The sequence below is a fragment of the Nipponia nippon genome, unplaced genomic scaffold, assembly GCF_047370975.1.
Source record: "Nipponia nippon isolate SJK-2023a ecotype South Korea unplaced genomic scaffold, ASM4737097v1 scaffold_12, whole genome shotgun sequence".
In the NCBI taxonomy this organism is placed as follows: domain Eukaryota; kingdom Metazoa; phylum Chordata; class Aves; order Pelecaniformes; family Threskiornithidae; genus Nipponia; species Nipponia nippon.
The window spans coordinates 22,261,482-22,274,567 of record NW_028262313.1 but is presented as its reverse complement, the minus strand read 5'-3'; the positions used below and the strand labels follow the sequence as shown (position 1 = coordinate 22,274,567).

Sequence of the window (13,086 nt, the reverse complement as noted above, 5' to 3'; positions counted from 1 at the left end):
TTTGATGCTGTTGGTAGAAACAGCCAGAAATGATCCCTAACTCAAATAATGAAGTAAATAAGCAGTGATTTGAAAAAATAATTATTCCTGCCAACTAACAGCTTAGGAAAGGAAGCTCTGAGAGGCGAAGGGTGCATTCAAAGTTGTTCAAGGAGTCTGTGATGGAGGTAGCTTAGACTTCAGAACTTTTTTTTTCTTCCACATAGCAAAAGCTCCCATTTCCCAAGACTGTTTCGTGCCTCAGGTAAGAGAGCACAGCGGAGAGACTAAGGCGAGATGCTGAGGCTGTGGAGACACCGGCAATACGCTGAGCAGCCGTGCCAGGAGGAGGCTGCCCTCTGCTTAGGTCCTCTCCGAGTTGCCCATTGAGCATCCCAGGGCCGAAGGAGGGGCTGAGCACCAATAACTTCACCTTCCGTCATGGCTAGTCCGGCTGGTGATGCCTGGAAAAGGGGACGTGAAGCAGTGACAGAGAGGCCGTGTGCTGGCTGATGGGTGGCTGGGGGGCTGCTCCCAGGCCCGGCGGTGGCAGGATGGCATCTCCTCCCTGCGGGGATGGACCAAGCGCAGGACTTAGTCCTGGCACGAACCCGAACGGCTTTGTTGCCGTACCAGTGGGAACACGAGTGGAACACGTACCAGTGGGAAACGAGGTTTCTTGAAGCTTGGAGTTCTCTGCTGTTCTGCCCGAGTTGTGCCAGACAAGTAACTCTGCGAACGCCAGTAATGATTAATGACGGAAAATTCAGAAGCTGGGACAGCAGGTTTGTTGATAGATTTCTGCATTCCCGCTAACCCTAAACCTCGCTCAGATGAGTGGCGTTGCTGGAGACTCTCTGGCCAATACGCCACGAGTTCATTCCAGGCCCTGGGGCAGTTTTTGTTAAGCAGGCGCTGGGGTTTGCCCGTCCTTCTCCCGTGTAGTCTTGGAAGCCTGGTGATCGCTGCAGGATAACGCAACGTGCGTCTGGTTCCTTTGTCTGCTTCTCCTGCCGCTCTCACGTTCGTGATGTTCAGGAGTTAGGTTAGTTTTCTACTGGTTTTTGGGAGGAGCAGATATGTTTGTTTTTATTTAACCTGGCGCAGAGTTTGGATGCTGTGACTAGGCGCACGTTAGACATGCAGGGAAATGCAGCCTGCCAAGCTCCAAGTCCGCTGCAGAAAACAACTGTGCGTAATAAATGAGGAGTTCATATTCTGCTGCTGCTTATGCTTTGTTAACGGATAAGCGAGATAATGGTGCCTGTATTCCCGCAGTAGGAAGCTGTCTCTCTGTTGATTTTGGACCAGACGAGCAGTTTTTCAGGCTTATGAAAGTCAAATGCCACGAAACCGACTTAGAAAATCGCCAAGGGTCAATTTATTTTGTACTGTAATGGTGGTGTTTTTCTTTGGATTATGACAATTCCGGGGGCTGCGGTGGTTCGTGGGCGATGTCAGTGCACATGGTTAAAGCTACGGCTTTGCAATACATCAATGTTTCTTTACATTCTCATCTAAAGCAAGATAAGGGCAGGCTTAGGTCAGGAAGCTTGATTTTGCAAGATAGATTTATTTTGGCTAACTTCAGTAGTCCAGTCATAAAAGAAACTAGGAAAAAATCCTGATCTGTGAATATTTGCACTTGCAAATCCTTGCTGTTGCTGAATGAAGCAAAGGCCTGTGATAGGAACGGCCTGAGGCCGTGGCTTGGTGCATGCTTTCCGTGGGTATTGCTGCTGGGAGAGGCAGTCCCGCAGCCCCTGGCTGCCTGCCTTCCCTGCCCTGTGCCTCTCCTTGTGGCGGCACAAGCGTCCGCATGTCGGCACGGGGAGCTGGGTTGAGGGCCCGCAAAACAATCCCGCTGTGCGGCTGGAAGAGTTTCTCCGTCTTAGACCGCCACGTAGCCACGCCAAGGCATACGCTGGTGCAAGAAGGGGCGAGTACGTGCTCAGAGACAAGCCTTTGGAGTTCGAGGAGACGGTCTCTTTCCATAACCTGGATTTATGCAGGTTGAATATATACGGTCCCAGCGACGAGCTGTGCTTCCCCGCCAGTCCCTCCTGGATAACCATCCCCAGACCCGGCGCTGGAGGGGGTGAGGTTTGAGAGCAGCCTGGGCAGAGCCCCTGCAGGAGGACGGGCAGGCTTTTGATGCTGGAGAGGTCTGGGCATCTTGAGTTTCGAGCTGCTGCCAGCCAGTGCCCAGACACACCAGGCTGCTTCAAGTGCAAAGTTCATCCTTAATCAAAGCGTGCTGCTGGCGGGGCTGTTCGCAGAAATCACGTGAAGGGAGGGGAGAATCGTGCTGCTCCTCACTGCCGGGGCCGCAGGGGCCTGAAGCCCAGCGTGAGCAGAGAGTTAAGCAGTAGTCAGGCATCCCCCCTCTTTTAAATCAAGCGCAGATCCTTCCTTTTGAGAGAGGGCAAGCGTAAGTCTGACACCTCTCCAGATCTGAAACACTTCGCCCGGTGTTCAGCAGTTGGAAGGTTCATTTGCATTCACTGTTTTTCTGTGTTCAGGCTGTTAGGTTGTCTACAAAAAGCGTGCGCTTCGCGGGGTTTGGTGCCTCTTCTAGTAACAGCTCTGGTGCTGGCAGCCCCTTCTTGCGACTTCTTGGGTTTTAACTCCTCCCTTGCCCGACTGCTGGGGATCTGGTGTTTCATGTGTGTGGAAACAGTGTAAAAAGGCTTGCTGCCATCCCATGAGCAAACGTCTCTGTCTTCTGGCTGATGATGGAAGGAGATTTTAAGTGTTAAAATCTTGCATTAAAATCCCTGAAAATGAAAGTTTTGGCTGGGTGGGGAGTGTTTGTTTTTGAAATCCAGGCGAATAATCCCATTGAGCATTGCTGTCGCTTTTCACATAACTTTTAAAAAAAAAAAAAAGAAACAAGGGAAAAACCCAAACAAACAGAAAGCTAATCTCTTGATGTAGGGAGAAGTGTGTGTTTGGAGAGGTGACTGACGGTCCCCACAGGCACTGTACAGCAGCCAGTGCGGTAATATGCTCAGGGGTATTGGCACGCCAAGAGCATCACAGTTGAAAAATCCAGGTAATATATGGTAACTGTTCGTCTTTGTCTGAAGCGGATGGCGGGGGGAGGAGAGTTGTTCAGACATCTGGCTCAGGCAAGGTTTTTTAGTTGTTGCGCTTCAGTCCCTAGTTGCAGTCGCTGGCCAGATGTACAGCTTTCTGTAGGAATACCGCTTACCTGCCAATTGAAAAGTAGTGTAGCACAGGGTTTAGTAAATCCAGGTTACCAAAGACCGTGATGTGGACTACACAGAGATCCTTATTTTTTCCCCTTGGATTTAGAAACAGATCACTTCTGAGTCATGTAATGTGTAGTGGTCCTTTTTCCTGCAAGAATTAATAAGCTGATGTCAGTGTGTTGGGCACAGTGCTTATAAGCAAAGAGCAAAGATGAGGACACATGGAGTGAGTATCTCTGGTTATTTGAACCAGGACACGACAGTAAATTAACTCCTTTGTATTGGAGTTCTCAGGTTTAACCATGTAGCTCCTTCCTCCAGGATGAACTCTGAATGTGTTTCCAGCTGAGGATCCACAGGTTTTTAGGGAAAACCTCTCTCTTAGGGAAAACCTCTCTCTTAGGGAAAACCTTAAGTAAAGCAAAACACATGAGAGAAATTCATATTTATTGTAGCACAATGAGTTAATCCATATTTCTGATAAAACCTTAATGTTTTGGGTTACTTGTATGCTTCTAGTCTTTTAACAGGCAGTGGCTGCTATGGAGAAGAGCTTTGGCATCCTGACTTCTGCGTAACTCTGATTTGGCAATAGTGACTCTTTTTTAAGCACTTTACAGAATTAAGAAGGGCATCTAAAGCAAACAATAGAGGGATGTCTAATATTTGTTTTGCTCAGGAAACAGGTAGCCTGACTAAAGTCATGTTGCATCTGATCTGCACAGCCATCCAGAACGCTCTTGTGAGTTTTGTGCGTCTGGCTAGTAAGCTTGTGGCCGAGCTGGACTCTTGGGCAAAACAAGTAGGATGCTGCCAGTGTGGGACATGAGCCTCGGCAGGCCAGGAAATGCCGAATGGGTGACTGAAAAATACTGGGGAGTGGCCAGTAAGGAGAAGGGTTAAAGGAGAATGCACAATGTCACCCTCCTTTTCCTTGCAGCCAAAAGAGAGAAGGATTTGCCTCTGAATTTGGTGGCTTCAGTAGGAAAAGAGGTGGGTTTTCAGCTGCCACAGAACCATTTTCATGTGCTGGAACACAGTCTGAAGTTTATTAAATGGTACTTTTACACATTGTCTTCAGGTGTTGCCAATGATAAGATGTTCTGTGTTAGAAACCTGGTAGCACCACGATAGTCCTTGACAAGCAGGTATAAAAGGATGAATGGATTCACCCCTCCCGCTCCCCCAGTGCTTGGATATTATTTGTTAAGAGCAGAATTTGACTTAAGCTGTGATAATATGTTGATCCTTAAGGTGCCTTCATAGAAAGTAAACTTAAAACACATTAAAAAGTAATCAAGCCTTCATTAGGCAGTGCTGCTACTGCTCTTTGCCAGAAGCTGAGAAGATATAAATAAGGAAATGTTACTTGTCCTCATACTTGACTAATGGGTAAAGGAATCTGCTTTTGGCCACTGCTGGAGGAAAGTAGCTAAGCAGACGTCCGATGCGATGCAGCAAGTCAGTTCTGACCTATTTATGGCCTTTTAGTATCTTATTAGAATTTGACTGTGATAGAGCTTCAGTAGAATTGGCTGTATCGCATGCCTGACACAAAACTAGCGACATTCAGAAATCCTGCTGCAACATTAAACTCGAATCCTGTGTACATTTAAATGAAAGAACGATGCCATTTGGGTCTGAATATTTTTGACCGTTGATCTTGCAGATTTGCTCCTGTCAACTGCTCATGTGCTTATGCCCACAACATGGTAAAGGGGTTGCTTAATGTACTCCAGCCTCAAGTTTTGCTAGCAGATGTCTACTTCTGTAGGTACCGAGTGACAAAGAGCCCAAATTGCCATGTTGTCTAACTGTAAAGAGCCCTTGGAATCCTATTTCTAAGCAGTTGCTTTCCATGGCCATTCAGCTTGCGTTGCACGCTGTTCGCAGCGCTGTACTTAGGCCTCCGCCTGAAGCGGTGTGACACTGAGTACTCACCTGGATCTCCCCGGGGTAAGAAAGCCCTCTTGGGAAGTAACGCTGTCCTGCGGGCACCCAAGGGTGATGGAAACCAGGCATTCGTGGTATTTACACCATTACCTTTCCCAAACGTGTATCATACTTCACGTGGCACAGAAGTCCTTGCCTTGAGCACGCGCAGCGTGTGCTGTCCCACCGTTCAGGCATCCGCGCAGGTGCGCAGTACGTGTACGCACGTGCGTGGTGCAGAGGCACCATCCATCCGGGTGCTGAGCACTGGCCAAGACGAGGAAGGAGCGGGCAGCTCAGCAGCCTTTCAGAAACAGCGAGCCTGCCTGGGTTACTTCAGCTCTCGATGCTGTTCCACAGCATGAGCGAATGCGTGAGATCCTGTATTTAGTGTTCTCCTGTGCTTCTGGACAGGATTAAGCTGAGATTAGTTTTCTAAATTAGTATCTTCCAAATGATGATTATATTACTTTATTCTTTCCTTTGGAGCAACAGAGAAGAGGTTTCTTATTTTTTCTTAACTAATTCCTTGACCTCCAATAGCAAGTCAGCAACACAGCAATTAGGAACCTGCTCAGCAGGCTGCTTTACTGGGCTGTACCGAACAGGAGCCAGGCCTGTGTTACTGGCTCAACCTTCCAAAGCAGGCTAAGGGGACTAACAGCCAGACTCCCACTGGGGATTTTAGTCTCGTTGCAGTCTGTGTCAAAGAGTAAATAAGAGTGAGTGGGAGCTGGGTCCATAAGGGCCTTCGGCTCCGCTGGGAATGCTGATCCCCAGGGCTTCAGTACCTGGAGGTGACATGAACTGTCGTGTTTGGTTCTTCCAGTACGAGGAAACTTGTTGAATGCACTAGGATCTTTTGACTTGGGTTTTGCTGGTGTGGGATTTAACAAATTTTGTAGGCTTCGGGTTATTGAATGAGTGCACTTACAGTGGCATTATAATCCATAAGAGAAGCTTTTATTTTTATTCTCATGAATCAGCTTTTCCATTTATGTAACTTTCTACGGTTTCTGAAGCAAGTTGTGGTCTTGTTTTGGGAATTACAGACTTCGTCCTTTGTTCTAGCTATATTCTTGGCTTGTGCTGCAAAATCTGATCCGCGGTGTGGTACCTTAGGCCTGGATAATGCCCCACGGCAGGCAGACCACGTGCTTCCAGACCTGATGCAACCTTCAGGTCAGGTTGCAAAAACCTTTCAGTAGCCTGGGTTTTTCCCCCAATCTTGCTCTTGAGTGGTGGTCCTTTTGCATCCTTTCACCCCAGGACTTTTTTCCTGCTTTTAAAAAGTGTCTTCCAGAACCACACACGAGGAATGGGAATCAGGTTGCTGCTCTCGGAAGATGTGAGATGGAGCCCGTTCCCTGCTGCCCTGTGTCTCAGGCTGGCGCGTGGTGCTGATGCAGCCCGGGGCCGGTGGGTGCCCGGTGGTGAGAACCATGTCCAAATAAACAACTTTTAAGTTGTTGGGGGCAAACCACATCAAGAGAGGGCTGCTGTAGCAGGGTACATGTTGATATGCCATGGGCTTTCCCAGAGGGCCCTGGAGGGAGAGAGTAAGTACATATGGAGCCCATCTGGACACTGCCTAATTTCTGCAAAAAAAAAAAAAAAAAAGCAGCGCAAGTACAGCATGAGCTTCTCTAGCCTTCTGTGTTTCGTTCAGGTCACATAAGTTCATGGTGGTTTTGCTGTATTTGTCCTCAATCTCATTCCTTGCAGACCAGAAACCAAGCATGGGGAGAGAGAATGATGACGTTACTCCGTGTAATGCTCGGCTTAAAATAGCCGGAACAAAGAAGTGGTTTGAGTTCTGTAATGCTAATTGCCCAGACCTAAAAATAGGTAGATGTTCTACCAGGCAGAAAGAAGTAAGAGTGAGACACGAATCGCTGGGAGACACCTCAGGGACAGCCTGCAAAGCTCTGAGCAAGCAGGTCCTTGCTGTAGGTGCCTGCAAGTTTCCACCCTTTGACCGCCCTTTACAGCGGATGGTGGCCACCAGCACCACCAGAACTGGCACCTCTGAATTTTAAGCTAATATGGGGGGGAATCTGGCTTGTTCATATGAATAAAAACAACACAAACACTTTATACAAAAAAAGTGGCTCCTTGAATATTACAGTAAAAACAGAAAAAACTTGATGGAGGCCAGGGCCAAGCCTGCTCGGGGGTGTTCTGTCTCTGAAGGGAGTCCTGGAGCAAGCCTGGGGGACCGACAGGAATCGGCGACGTTTAAATGCATAGCTGAGCTGCCGTGCTGTTTACCTCCCAGTACAACATAATTTGTAGGAGTTAAAATTACAAGCGTTTTGCAGCTAATTTGCAAGTATTAGCTTCTGCATTAGCAACTCACATGAGGAAGGCATTATTGTTTCAGAAATTAGATGAGAAATGTAAAAAAAAAAACCCAACAACCAACTTTTTTTTTTTTTTAATTCCCCCAGGTGGCTGTGACTAGCCCTAGCTAACACCAGGCACAGCCGCAGAGGTGGTCAAGTCCTAAAGACACCGACACCAGAACATAGAGAATAAACCCTGCAGCTAATGGACAGATTGGGCTTTATTTCTCTTTGCCTCACCAGCTGCCTTCTCGGGCTGCCTAGCAGTGCCCCTGCACAAGCCCCAGAGGCAGGACTGGTGCCCGGGGGTGTTTTTAGCGGCCGGTTTGCTTTCTTGCAGGGGCTGGGGAGGTGAGTGGGAGTGGGCTGGGGCACGGTGGGCAGCTCAGCCTGCGGGACGCCCTGCAGCGAGTTCATTTGTCTTGGCAGCGGCGCAGCATTCCTCGTGTTGCCCCGCGCCCGCCGCAGAAAACCACTTTCTGGGTATTTTCACCTCGGCTGCGGCGAGCGAAAGGACAGCGCTGCCGACTGGAGTTTGCTGGAGGTTTCTTATGCTGCGCTTTTCCCATTCGCTGTTTAAATTTAGAGCTTATCAATCTTCAAATGGTACTGAACCCTTTGAAGAACTGATGGTTACAATTCTGGCTACAAACGGTGGCATCGTCTGGGGATTTGAACTTTTTCACTATTCTGCACAAAGCAGATATCCCCTGTGATTTAAAGAATTGCCCCCCTAACGATGAAACAGCTTGTTTAAAATCATTAGTGGCTTAAAATGCAACTGCTTTAAAGACGTAGTTGCTTTTCCTTATCTAGTACCCAGAAGGCTGGAATTGGAAAAGGTAAAAAACCTTTCAAAGCTGGTTTTGTCTTTAAACTAAAGTGAGAAGTGTGCACGATCTGGATCCGCCGTCAGCTCCTCCGTGGTCCTGGTGCTGGCTCTCGGCTGCAAGGTTGGGAGAGGCAGCTCAGGCCACGTGTTCGGCAGGAGCTGGATGCTAGAAGCGATGATATAGCCAAGGCCAGGAACTTCATAGGAAATCTCTTTAAAGTTCTTTTAAGTCCTCACCACAACGTATGAGCCATTTAATCGCATCTTTGGGCGGGGGAATCTGTGGGTTTTGTCCCTGCATGGAAGTCAGGACACAGGACCCACGGAAACGGCGGCGAATGCCCCGTGCCGAGTGCCAGAACAGCAGAGCCGCAGCCGCGTTAGCGGCCTGGGAAAGCTTGTTGTGTGATCAAAACAGCAGCACTCAAAACTGTAAACTTACTTTGGGTTCCAGTGGTCCATAAATAGATTTCCAAAACATGTCTATTGTCCAACAAGGAATTTATTTATAAACTGAAAAAATAACAAGACTTAAAAAAAAAAAACAAAAACCCCTCTTGGCCAGCAGTGTAAACCAGGCTATTCTTTTGTATGTGTATGCCTGTGTATACCAAATAAGACAGAAGTTTCTTTGAAGTTCATTTCACTAAAGCATTTAAAACAAGTGTTTCCTTGCAGCGGGGCAGTGCTGAGAGAGGCTGGCTGTTGACAGCCAGTTTGCAGTCCTGGCCGGAGCTGGGGATGGAGTATTGCCTGCTTCTCTGCAGCATCGCCCCTGCCTCCTTTCTGTTTATATCTTTTAGTTGAGGTTTGGTTTTGTTTTTTCCTCGCAATGAGTAAAGATTTGGAGGAGAAAAAAAATATTGACTCTAAAATGTTGCAGCATTTTCTGGAAAGTTTTCTGCCCCCTTGGGGTTAAGGCTCCGTTTTTGATGGACTGCGATTTGTTGGAGAATGTCGCCCACCTCTGCTCTTGGCAGCTTTGACGTGGTTTCTCCTGCATTTCCGACGTCATCCACTGATGCAAGTTAGATCTTAGAACAGTAAATTTAACCTCAGATGTGTATTCAAGGGAGGGACGATAATCCTAAACTACTCGTTTTCATGATGTTACTCTGTGCACATGCTCTGTTGAAAGCTTAATGTTTCGTGATTGGCTTGTAACTGGAAAGGAAGAGAATCTTGATACACAAGGGTATCTTAAAAAAAAAAAAAGGGCAGCTTGCTGGAAGCATGAACTTCTACTGCTGCTTGTGCAGATTTTGTATGCAGGAGATTATGGGTTGGTGGTGAGACTTTGCTTAACCTCCAAGCGCTTGCCATAAAGCTATTTCTGCCTTTGGAACAGACAGCGAGAGCCAAACCCAAGTGGAAATAGATTCATTTGCTTAAATGTTTCCTTTCAACATTATCTTAGGAACGTCAGCAAAAACCATAACGTTTCCACTCACCTGAGTGATTTTAGCTGTTTTTCCCCCAAGAGTGCCCCGCGAAGCGTGAGGCAGTGAGTTCAGGCTGAGAAACCAGCTCTGTGTTCCTGGGGGTGGGGGGTAAAGCCATCTGTGGGCAAAACTGCCTTTCCCCAGGGCATTCTTGTTTCCCCAAGCAGGGCAGCGCTGAGCTCCAGCAGGATGCGGCCCTTCCTCTCGGCAAGTATGACTTCTGCTGCTCCCCATCCCAGCCCCTCTCCTTTCCGTCCCTCTGCCTCCATCCCACCTCCACCCCTGGGATTTTGCCCCGTCTCCATCCATCCATTTTACTCTGTCCCGTCGGCTCCTGCCCACCACCTCTTTCCTTCCTTGCAGTTGTCTACCCATCCCTCTCCGTGATTTCTGTGTTGTTCTTGTGCTTCTGTGTCTATCCACGAGTCCTTCTGCCTCTCCAGCGCTGGTCCCCCAGCCTCAGGACCCTGCCGCAGCGCCGTTGCTCTCAGCTCCCCGGCTCCTGCGCTGGCTGAATGCACATTCCCGGCTCTCCGCTGGCACTCTCTGCCCTGCAAAATGTGTCAGGAGCACTCAGTATAAACAAAGATTTTCGTGTTTGCAAACTGCGGTTAGCTGCAGCTAACAGGCCAAAATAGCTTTAGACATGACAGTTCTTTGCGTAGGACGGGGTGCGGTATCTGGAAAGCCGCTGGCCGGTGTCCATGCCCGGTTAGGGAACTGGGAGAGGTTTTTTTGGGAAGCGAGTGCTGCGTGTTGACAGGCGCATCCTGAAGAAAGGCTCCTTGCTCCTTCCCAAACATGGGCAGCAGGAACCATCTTCCAGGATCTTGTCCTGAGGAGAGCATATGCCCTTTCGAGTAAGTAAGACAAAATACCCTGAAGCAGCGGCAGGCGTCTCTTGCTCTATTTTAGGCACTTCCCTCCCAGTGGTGTTCCAGTGCCTGAGATTAATAGAAGTTTTCTAAATAAAATCCCGTAAAATAATGCGACCTGGCAGCTCGGTGTCTGTTCTGCCCAGCAGTCGGTGCCATGTTTCTCTGGAGCATTTAATGCCCTGGTGTAAGTGCTTGTCACCATGGTCGGAAGACTTGTCTGAGGAGCTGGGAGGAACGCATTGCCTCTCAATCTTCCAACTTGTTTTTTTTCTTTGGCCAGAAAACTAGGGTTTCAAACTAATATTACTCATGCATCAACACCAGCTCCTTGCTTTTCTTTACAGTCCTTTAGAGAATTACCTCCTTTGAGCACAGGTGGACTGAGAGCGGCACGGAGACCAAACTGCCGTGCTTGTCTTCCACACGGTGCCTTTTCTAGCAGAAAATATACATTTCCAGCTTTGCTAGCTCTTCATAAACAAGCTATCTGCTGTGATAGCCCTTCGGAGCTGCCCTCGTGAGCTTGGGATCTGGTTGTGCTACCTGTAGCAGAAAAAACAACCCAGAGACTGTCCTTGCGCCGTGAAGCTGGGAGAATGAGCGAAAATAGAGCAAAACAGGCAATGTGGCAGCGTACAGAGAGATGTTTTGCATACATATGTCTAGGAGGAAAACTCTCTTTAAGTTCATCACGTGAAATAATGGCAGCGTAGGGCAGCCAGAGGCATTGTCTTCATGTTGAAGAAGCATCTTGATGGTTGAGATGGTCCAGCCCTGTCGGAGCGGGTGCTGCGTGGAAGGAGTGGCTGTGCGGGGCCTGCCTGTGCGGGGGCTGCGGTGCGAGACGGAGCTGAGCTGCTGTGAGGATGAGAGGGGGGGTGTACGGCTAGGAGGCAATCTGATCATAAAAATGATCTAAAAAATAAAGAGGCTTCTCAGGAGATCAAAATGCTAATTACTGTCAAACTTAGAGCTCTTGTTTTACATGGCAGAGTTTAATAGTAGATTGGGTAAAAACTTGGTTTGCTTTTTTTTCTTAAAAATTCTGGGACCTGTCAAAGTGTGTTCTCAGTAAGCAGCAGATTTTGGACAAGTTAAGGACCTGAGACTCGTCAAAACTAGCTGGATCTGTAATTTACAAATGGTGGGAAACGGTTAATTAAAATTTCACTAGTTCGGGGGGAAAAAATTCCACTTATTCCCAGGTCAGTATGTTGCCTGTGATACTGACCGCTGGCAGAGGAGTTTACAGTTACAAAGACCTTTCCCTTGTCTGAGTCCTACAGAACAGTTCATCAAGGAAGCGCTCGCTTTTTTTTTTTTTCCTCTGAGCTGTATGGCACGATGGAGAAAAACTTCCCCTGACGGCTCCCTCCTGCTGTGACCCCTGTTATTAAAGGCAAGCGAAGAAATCTCTTACCAGTAGATTCGAGTCTGCTGAGAAATGTTTTTCTATACAGCCTGCAACATGAATTATTTCCTCAGGGTGGTATTAACTTGTCCCTTTTTATTTATTTTTAGACATGATGAAAATTAGCTAATGCCCGGCAATATTCTTCTGTTTAAGGGTACAAGGGTACTCGCTAATCGAGTTCAGCGGCTCCTCTGCTGGCATGTTAGGAGCAATCATGTTGGCTCCTGCAGCCCTGGGCAGGCGGCTTCCCCGCTGAAGCCGGGAGCACGTTTTTCCTCCGTCGGGAGAGCAGCGTCGGTCCCTTTGCCCTACACTGAGCTAGCTGCAGGGCGAGATCCATCTATCCAGGTTTTTTAAAAACAAACCAAACCACTCCCCCCAAGATCTAGTTTAGCCTGGACCGGTTCCCTCTCATGGATTGTGGCGCAGCCAGCAGTGATGCTCCAAAGGAGCTGCTAAAGAAGGAGTCGATGGATGCTTAAAGACTGCCGAGGCGTGGCAGCCTCCTCTTCGGAGCCGCCGGGCTCTGCTCTCCCAAACCGCACCCTTCCAGGGCAGCGCGTTTCCTACGCTGAAGCCTCGCGCCCTCCCTCCAGCTCCCGGTCCAGCCGCGCGCCCCGGGGTGCGGGGCTGTGCGAGCCGGGGGTGCTGGCACCATATTTGGCTCTCGGCTGGCTGCGGCCTGACCCCAGCGCTGCTCGCCGGGAGCTGCCTGGTTTCCCTTCACCGTATATGGAGAGGCTGCTCGGGGAAGCTGGAGGCTGACCTGAATTAGAAGCAGTGCAACATCTGTATGAAGCGCTGCTTTTGTTGCACTGAGCTAATTAGGTTAAAGCCAGGCCTTGGACTGGTTTTGTAGTGAAGGGAATAATTTGAAGAGAACAAATTTCCCATTAAATCCCATTTTTTATTGTTTGCCAGGATGCGCATGGTTATAATTTCCTTTATGGTGGTAGAGTCGTGCAGAAGAAGAACAGATCATAAGCAGAAGATCCCTGTATCAGGAAGTCAATAATTCACATACGACAGGAATAAAAACCCAGCACAGT

At 48.4% G+C, this 13,086-nt stretch overlaps 1 protein-coding gene across 1 annotated transcript in view; it reads left to right on the top strand.

The window, feature by feature from the left end:
• SH3BGRL (SH3 domain binding glutamate rich protein like) overlaps window positions 1-13,086 on the top strand; it is a 36,985-nt gene that overhangs the window by 12,561 nt on the left and 11,338 nt on the right. The window lies entirely within an intron of this gene.